Genomic DNA, 10,097 nt, shown 5'->3' with positions numbered 1-10,097 from the left:
TTCCTCCTCCAGGGGATCTTTCCAACCCCAGATCAAGAGCCTGAGTCTCTTGAATCTTCTGCACTGGCAGGTGGATTCTTTTCACTGAGCCACGTGGGAAGCTCTGGCATTATTACACAGAATTCCAATTATCTGTCTTTCCCTATTAATTAAGGATCTTTTTATTGGTGTTAGGTTTATAAGTTAGGATAATTTGTCATAGAAGAGAACAGAATATTGGTTAAATTTTTTATCTTGGGTAATAGTTTGGATTTATAACAACCTTAATTTTTTTTTCTAGAATGATTTCTTCCACTGCTGACTGCACTTGCTGACGTCTAATACCATGTAAGAACTTCATTATGAATGTATCAAAAAATTCATAAGAAGAGCCAGTTTAGATTATTTTCAGATTATTACCTTAAGACTATTTTTGAATAGTCCTAGAGTTAGTTCAGAATTCTGTTTCTCTGACTCCTCTGAAAAAAGGAAACTTTCATTTTCTTAATGGAAAAGGGGAGTCAAATCAAATTAGTCAGATCAATACACAAACCCATATGATTCGGAATAATGAAGGAAAAAAATATAATTATGTAAATCACTCTTAGGATGTGTGGGTTTCCATAGAGATATTATATATCTCCCTAAATGTCTGTTTGTTAACTATTATCTATATTTGAAGATGATTTTTAACCTAAGAAGGAAAAGAAATTCTTATAAAAATATAGCATTGGGTCTTAATTTTAATTAATTTCTGTGAGATTATTGGGGATTTGCATTCCAAGAGATCTGGATTAAAAATACATCTATCTCTGAGTTATATATTTTTTTCTTCCCCACTGTGAAAATGATGATAATATTTCATAGAATTATTGTGATGGCTAACTTGTAAAAGTAAAATTAAATTACATAAAATTTTAAAGCATGCATTCCCACACAGTAAATACTGTTCTCTTTATTATTCTTACAAATAAAATCAATTATTACATTTGAGGAAGATGGTCCCACTAGAAAACTATAGCAACCATTTTGGAGGAAACTTATTTGAGAGACAGTGCTGTTTATGTACTTATCTCATTGATCTCATTGACTTATTGAAATAACCTTTTGTTACCTTTGAATAAGCTGACAATGAGAGATTAATTATTATAAACAAAAGCATACAGTTAGTTAAACATTAAATTGGAATTCTATACTATTTCCTTCGGAAACTGAAGCATGTGATACTTATGAGACATATATTCAATGAGCAGGACCAAACTCAATAATTTTCTGAAAATTAATAAATTAGTATGACAAACAGGAAACATAAACAAACTCATTCTTCAGAATCCTTGATATGTACAGGAAAGAAAGGCAACCCCAAATTATTCATTATTTATTTCACCTGCTGAAATGCTAAGCTAAGGATTAATAAATCAGTGCTAAGGAAAGGAAAGTTTGCATTGGCATTTACTTTACAATCTTACCTCTATTTCTACAAATGCACCACATTAAGTGGCAGAAACTATTTAAAAATATTGGTAACTATTTCAAGTTTAGGTTAAGATATTCAGCATTTGTAAAAATACTCTATCTCAACACATTTGCAGTTATCTTCTTTCTATAGCTATTTTTCTTTGATGCATTTTGCTTTGTAGCCATGGAAGCAAAAATGGTGAAGGATCAGTAAGTCAGCTCAGTCGCTCAGTCGTGTCCAACTCTTTGCGACCCCATGAATTGCAGCACGCCAGGCCTCCCTGTCCATCACCAGCTCCCAGAGTTTACTCAGACTCACATCCATCGAGTCAGTGATGCCATCCAGCCATCTCATCCTCTGTCGTCCCCTTCTCCTCCTGCCCCCAATCCCTCCCACCATCAGAGTCTTTTCCAATGAGTCAACTCTTCACATGAGGTGGCCAAAGTACTGGAGTTTCAACTGTAGCATCAGTCCTTCCAAAGAAATCCCAGGGCTGATCTCCTTCAGAATGGACTGGTTGGATTTCCTGTCAGCCCAAGGGACTCTCAAGAGTCTTCTCCAACACCACAGTTCAAAAGCATCAATTCTTTGGCGCTCAGCCTTCTTCACATCCATACATGCCCACAGGAAAAACCATAGTTTTGACTAGATGGGCATTTGTTGTCAAAGTAATGTCTCTGCTTTTGAATATGCTATCTAGGTTGGTCATAACTTTCCTTCCAAGGAGTAAGCGTCTTTTAATTTCATGGCTGCAGTCACCATCTGGTGAAGGGTAGCAAGATATTATTACTGTGGTTCTTTATGGACATGGTTTTTATATGGATTTTTAACCTGTATAAGCCACATACAGTTTTATCACAACATATGCCCATGGCTCATGGGAAGTACTTCAGTGAATCAAATGTGCCAACAGAGCCAAGAGGAAAATACTCTAAGGATTATACATATGTTATTAATATTTGTACCACTATTGAATTAATAAACTTGGTGGACAATGTCCAAAGAGATAGAAAAGCATGAGAAGTAGGGCAGAAACATATGGAAGATTTGCAAAATTTTTGGAAGAGTTTTTCTGAATTTGATACATCAGGATTTCCCTAAAGTATAGACATTTCTTGACCTTGCTGACTGAAATATTGGGATGAATGAATCTTATGTGTAAACACTACATTTCCTTTCTTGTGTAATAAAATGTCCCCATAAAGTGGCTCACTAAAATACTAAGTATAAAATAAGTTATTGAAAAGATTAGAGAAAAATGAAAAGAAGAATGAGATACAGTATCATGCTCAGTGAATTCCCATAGAAGGCATGAGAGAAATAGATTAAATACATTTTAAAGCCTTCAATATGTTCCAAGAATTTTCACAGGTCATTTTCCCTTAATAATGGTGCTGATTAAGTATCTACTATCCAGAGGCCTCTTTTCATTTGATTGGTGGGCTGGGTTCTTGTAAATAATAAAAGCATAAAATCTAGAATATCTGCAAAAATTTACAATTCAGATTTCTTTAATCTAATTTTCTTTCTTTTTTCTTTTTTTTTAAATAAATTTATTTATTTTAATTGGAAGCTAATTACTTTACAATATTGTATTGGTTTTGCCTTACATCAACGTGAATCCACCATGGGTGTACACACGTTCCTCATCCTGAACCTCCTCCCACTTCATCCCCATACCATCCCTCTGGGACATCCCAGTGCACCAGCCCCAAGCATCCTGTATCATGTATCAAACCTGGACTGGCGATTCATTTCACATATGATATTATACATGTTTCAATGCCATTCACCCAAATCATCCCACCCTCACCCTCTCCCACAGAGTCCAAAAGACTGTTCTATCCAGCTATGTCTCTTTTGCTGTCTCGCTTACAGGATTATCATTACCATATTTCTAAATTCCATATATATGCATTAGTATACTGTATTGGTGTATTTCTTTCTGGCTTAATTCACTCTGTATAATAGGCTCCAGTTTCATCCACCTCATTAGAACTGATTCAAATGTATTCTTTTTTATGGCCGAGTAATACTCCATTGTGTATATGTACCACTGCTTTTGTATCCATTCATCTGCTGATGGACATCTAAGTTATTTCCATGTCCTGGCTATTATAAACAGTGCTGTGGTGAACATTGGGGTACACGTGTCTCTTTTAATTCTGGTTTCCTCGGTCTGTGTGTCCAGCAGTGGGATTGTGGGGTTGTATGGCAGTTCTATTTCCAGTTTTTAAAGGAATCTCCACACTGTTCTCCATAGTGGCTGTACTAGTTTGCATTCCCACCAACAGTGTAAGAGGGTTCCCTTTTCTCCACACCCTCTCTAGCATTTATTGCTTGTAGATTTTTGGATCGCAGCCATTCTGATGGTGTGAAATGATACCTCACTGTGGTTTTGATTTGCATTTCTCAGATAATGAGTGATGTTGAGCATCTTTTCATGTATTTGTTAGCCATCTGTATGTCTTCTTTGGAGAAATGTCTATTTAGTTCTTTGGCCCATTTTTTATTGGTTCGCTTATTTTTCTGAAATTGAGCTGCAGGAGATTCTTGTATATTTTTGAGATTAATCCTTGTCAGTTGCTTCATTTGCTATTATTTTCTCCAATTCTGAAGCCTGTCTTTTCACCTTGCTTTTAGTTTCCTTTGTTGTGCAGAAGCTTTTAATTTTAATTAGGCCCCATTTGTTTATTTTTGCTTTTATTTGCAATGTTCTTGGAGGTGGGTCATAGAAGATCCTGCTGTGATTTATGTCAGAGAGTGTTTTGCCTATGTTCTCCTCTAGGAGTTTTATAGTTTCTGGTCTTATGTTTAGATCTTTAGAGTTTATTTTTGTGTATGATGTTAGAAAGGGTTCTAGTTTAATTCCTTTACAAGTGGTTGACCTGTTTTCCCAGCACCACTTGTTAAAGAGATTGTCTTTTCTCCATTGTATATTCTTGCCTCCTTTGTCAAAGATAAGGAGTCTATATGTGCGTGGATTTATCTCTGGGCTTTCTATTTTGTTCCATTGATCTATATTTCTGTCTTTGTGCCAGTACCATACTGTCTTGATGACTGCGGCTTTGTAGTAGAACCTGAAGTCAGGCAGGTTAATTCCTCAAGTTCCTTACTTCTTTCTCAAAGTTGCTTTGACTATTCGAGGTTTTTTGTATTTCCATACAAATTGTGACATTATTTGTTCTAGTCTGTGAAAAATACCATTGGTAGCTTGATAGGGATTGCATTGAATCTATAGATTTCTCTGGGTAGTATACTCATTTTCACTATATTGATTCTTCCAATCCATGAACAAGGTATATTTCTCCATCTATTAGTGTCCTCTTTGATTTCTTTCACCAGTGTTTTATAGTTTTCTATATATAGGTCTTTAGTTTCTTTAGGTAGATATATTCCTAAGTATTTTATTCTTTCATTGCAATGGTGAATGGAATTGTTTCCTTAATTTCTCTTTCTGTTTTCTCATTGTTACTGTATAGGAATGTAAGGGATTTCTGTGTGTTGATCTTATATCCTGCAACTTTACTATATTCATTGATTAGCTCTATTAATTTTCTGGTGGAGTCTTTAGAGTTTTCTATGTAGAGGATCAGGTCATCTGCAAACAGTGAGAGTCTTAGTTCTTCTTTTTCAATTTGGATTCCTTTTATTTCTTTTTCTGCTCTGATTGCTCTGGCCACAACTTCCAAAACTGTGTTGAATAGTAGAGGTGAAAGTGGGCACCCTTGTCTTGTTCCTGACTTTAGAGGAAATGCTTTCAATTTTTCACCATTGAGGATAATGTTCGCTGTGGGTTTGTCATATATAGCTTTCATTATGTTGAAGTATGTTCCTTCTATTCCTGCTTTTTGGAGAGTTTTTATCATAAATGGATGTTGAATTTTGTCAAAGGCTTTCTCTGCATCTATTGAGATAATCATATGGTTTTTATTTTTCAATGTGTTAATGTGGTGTATTACATTGATTGATTTGTGGATATTGAAGAATCCTTGCATTCCTGGGATAAAGCCCACTTGCTCATGGTGTATGATCTTTTTAATGTGTTGTTGGATTCTGATTGCAAGAATTTTGTTTAGGATTTTTGCATCTATGTTCATCAGTGATATTGGCCTGTAGTTTTTGTTGTTGTTGTTATTGTTGTTGTTGTTGTTATTTTTGTTGTTGTTTTGTTGCATCTTTGTCAGGTTTTGGTATTAGGGTGATGGTAGCCTCATAGAATGAGTTTGGAAGTTTAACTTCCCCAACTCTTACTCAAACTCTTCCAATTTTCTGGAAGAGTTTGAGTAGGATAGGTGTTAGCTCTTCTCTAAATTTTGGTAGAATTCAGCTGTGAAGCCATCTGAACCTGGGCTTTTGTTTGCTGGACGATTTCTGATTAGTTTCAATTTCCGTACTTGTGATGGGTCTGTTAAGATTTTATATTTCTTCCTGGCCTAGTTTTGGAAAGTTGTACTTTTCTAAGAATTTGTCCATTTTTTCCAAGTTGTTCATTTTATTGGCATATAATTGCTGATAATAGTCTCTTATGATCCTTTATATTTCTGTGTTATCTTTTGTGATCTCTCCATTTTCATTTCTAATTTTATTGATTTTATTTTTTTCCCTTTGTTTCTTGATAAGTCTGGCTAATGGTTTGTCAGTTTTATTTATCCTCTCAAAGAACCAGCTTTTGGCTTTGCTGATTTTTGCTATGGGGACTTTTGTTTCTTTTGCATTTATTTCTGCCCTATTTTTTAAGATTTCTTTCCTTCTACTAACCCTGGGGTTCTTCATTTCTTCATTTTCTAGTTGCTTTAGGTGTAGTGTTGGGGCAGAGGGTCCTAAGATGGTGGAGGAATAGGACAGGGAGACCACTTTCTCCCCCAGAAATTCATCAAAAGAACATTTGAACACTGAGTAAATTCCACAAAACAGCTTCTCAATGCCAGCAGAGGACATCAGGCACCCAGAAACGCAGCCTATTGTCCTCGAAAGGAGGTAGGAAAAAATATAAAAGATAAAAAGAGAGACAAAAAAGGTAGGGATGGAGCTCCATCCAGGGAAGGGAGTCTTAAAATGAGAGAAGTTTCCAAACACCAGGAAACACTCTCACTGCCGAATCTGTGGCGAGCCTTGGAACCATAGAGGGCAACATAACTGGGAGGAAAAATAAGTAAATAATTAAAACCCACAGATTACGTGCCAATGGTAATTCCCCCAGGGGAGAAGCAGTGCAGACGCCTGCATCTGCCACTAGCAAGCTGGGGCTGGTCAAGGAGACGTGGGCTACATTGCTTAGAGTAAGGACCAGGCCTGAATGCTCCAAGGGCAGTCTGAGGGAACTAACTTGGGCTAGCAAACTAGACTGTGGTATAGCTACCACACAAAAAGCGCTAACCTAAGACACCGTCAGGCCCACTCACAGAACAAAGGACTGAGCAGAGATAGCTCGGCCCAGACAGGCGAGGGCAGCCAGAGCCGAAAGGGGGCAATCGTGGCCCCAGAGAGGCATCATCTACCAAACTGCAAGAAGGCTTCGTTGCTAACCAAGACTTCTTCAGATTCTGGACAGTCAACATCCTCCTGAGAAGGTGTGCCAGTTGTACACCCAGCAAACCAAGCGGCAGAGACAGGGGAGGCTATAAGTCCCAGCGACCTTTAATCAAATTTTAGAAATGACCAAAAAAATCTCCACATCTTTTGATTCAATCATTGTTATTCATTAAACATTGAGAACATTCACTAAACATTCATAAACATTCATTAAACAAACATTGAGAACCCGCTGTCTTAGGTACTATAGGACACTGTAGATACAATAGAATCAAAATAGATATGAACCCACCTTTACTCAGCTTGCTGAGGAATCTCCAAACACAAATCTGAGGATAGACATCCTCAGTAAAGATTGGAGAGGCCCCCAGAGTCTCTAGGTGGACTGAGTAGTGATGGTTTCCCCTGAACAAATCCAGCTTTAAAAGACTGAGAGAGGTGGCTGTTTTATCAAATGTGTACATAACAACATAAGTTTACAAGGGACATAAAGAAGAGAAAATGATGCAAATAAAATGAATCTCAAAAAATAGACCCTAAGTAAATGTAAGTTTAAGAACACTTGACAAAGAATTCAAAGTAATTGTCATAGACATGAGTATTAAGTTCTGGAAAGTGGCAGTGTTTTAGTTATATTACAATTATTTTTAATTATTTCATTATAAATATAATTTACTATGTATTTTTATGGAATTCACATATAAATTCTGTAAAAATACATAATATCATGATCAATATTTACCTTCAACATATATATATTGAGTTTCACACACACAAAAAAAACCTCTACTTTAAAAGTACAATGCACGAGTACATATTATCTCTTTGGACTGAATTTCTTGTACTATCACACAGAATATATTGCTTCTTTACACCATAGGAAACTATCAGTGTTCACCTTGAAAATACATAGGAAATTACACACTCATTTTGAAACTCTACATTTGAAGTACAGTCTAGTATTTCATAGGATCCTTTCAGGGACTGATTAACAGAATTAAAATGATTTTTTTCACAATGAGCTTTGTCTTAAAGAAATATATTTCAATCTACAAAAATTCTGTAGGAGGAATAACTTTATAAAATGTCAATAAGCAATGCACTGGAAAAGTTTAGCTTGGAAGTGAAAGTAACAGATTGGGAAATATATTAACTGTCATGTGGCAGGTTACCAGAATAGATGGTTAGGAATTTCAGGATTTAACCTGATTGTTCTTTAAAGTGTCCTTTATTTTTGACCAAAATATATATATTGGCAGAAAAGACTGCTTTATAGACCATGTCTTTGGAGGCTTGTTTCACTTGCTGATTTCTCAGGGTGTATTGAGAATAGCTACCCCTTTTGTCAATGGTGTCTTTTCTTTGGGGAGGGATTAGCATACATGAAAATGCAGCTTCCATCAGAGATGGAGATGACAATCATGTGAGAAGAAGTAGAGAAGGCCTTTTTTCTCTGACTGGCAGATGGAATTCTCAGAATAGTCCTGATAATGTATGTATAGGACAAAATCACCAGTGCCAATGTGAATAGCAAACTAACCAAAGCAAAGTAAAAACCCATTACTTCTAGAAGCCATGTTTCTGAACAAAACAATTGTAAAAGGGGGAAACAGTCACACAAAAAGTGATCAATGACATTGGAAGCACACTAATTCAGCTGGAGGAGAAGCATAAGGGGTGAGAAAATGGTCAGAAACCCGCCCAGCCATGCACAGAGCACAAGCCGGTGGCAGAGTCTCCTGCTCATGATGGTTGTATAATGCAGGGGCTTGCAGATTGCAACATATGACAATGGCACTTAGAATGTAAAATTCACTCACACCCCCTTGAAAATAGAGAAAAATAATTGGGCTGCACAATTGTAAGAAATAGTCCTGTCTTTGATGGTATTTGCCCCCAGAAATCTAGGGATGCACACAACAGTAGAGGAGACTTCTGAGAAAGAGAAATTTCGGAGGAAGAGATACATGGGCATCTGGAGATAGAAGTCCACCTGGGTTAGGGTGGTAGTAGTCAGGTTTCCCAGTGACACTTAATACATATGTGTTAAATAAAAAGAGGAAAATCACAATCTGAATATCAGGATCATCAGAATGGCCTAGGAGGACAAACTCTGTGGTCACTGTATGGTTCATTTCTCTCTCTCTCTCTCTTTTTTTTTTTTTTTTTTCTTTTAAATATACTTAGGTGGAAAGTACATTAAAGTGAATAGATGAAAGGTATAATTCATTGTGACCAATATCATCATCATTAATGCAGTTCTAAAACTTTCTCTATAGTTCATGTCAATGGTATTTTATTTTGATTATCTTATTTGCGTTATTACTTAAAACATATTTGTGGATCCTGCTTTACATACTAATTCTATGATTCTAAATCTGGAAGATAATAGGAAATCTTCATTCAGTAAGTTGCATTATAGAGAGATGATAAGTGAAATAAATCAATGCTTTTTTGCTTTGTCCAATAAAATCATTGTAGTTTTGTTAGAATAATCCTATAAAATATACGTTTTTCTTTTTTTCTGTTATCCATTTGTTAGAAGATACTACCACCTAAAACAGAAATGGATGATCTCACTTCCTTCACAAGATCAAAATGAAACATAAAAATCTAAAGTAACAACCCAATACTTTTATGACATAAGAAATTAATGATTTATGTAGCAAATAAAATAAATGTTTAATGATGAAATAATTTAGTTACTAATTTTATTTTATTCATATTTATGAATGTAATTATAAGGATAATACGAGAATACTGTATATATTTTACATATGTATTTACAATAAATAGAATAACCTAATTATTTTAATAAGGGACATATTCACTTATTCAATGATTTGTCTTATAATTCCATTGAAATCATTAATATTTGGCATATAAGACCACCTGACGGGCCTCTTGAGAAATCTGTATGCAGGTCAGGAAGCAACAGTTAGAAATGGACAGGGAACAACAGACTGGTTCCAAATAGGAAAAGGAGTACATCAAGGCTGTATACTATCACCCTGCTTATTTAACTTATATGCAGAGTACACCATAAGAAACACTGGACTGGAAGAAACATAAGCTGGAATCAAGATTGCCGGGAGAAATATCAATAACCTCAGATATGCAGATG

The 10,097-nt window shown here is 35.6% G+C and overlaps 1 pseudogene; it reads right to left on the bottom strand.

The window, feature by feature from the left end:
* Positions 1-8,286: 8,286 nt before the first annotated feature.
* LOC123333379 lies at positions 8,287-8,948 on the bottom strand (annotated as a pseudogene).
* Between the last annotated feature and the right edge of the window lie 1,149 nt (positions 8,949-10,097).

This window comes from Bubalus bubalis, chromosome 4 (assembly GCF_019923935.1).
Source record: "Bubalus bubalis isolate 160015118507 breed Murrah chromosome 4, NDDB_SH_1, whole genome shotgun sequence".
Lineage (NCBI taxonomy): Eukaryota > Metazoa > Chordata > Mammalia > Artiodactyla > Bovidae > Bubalus > Bubalus bubalis.
This window is presented reverse-complemented; position numbering and strand designations above follow the sequence as displayed.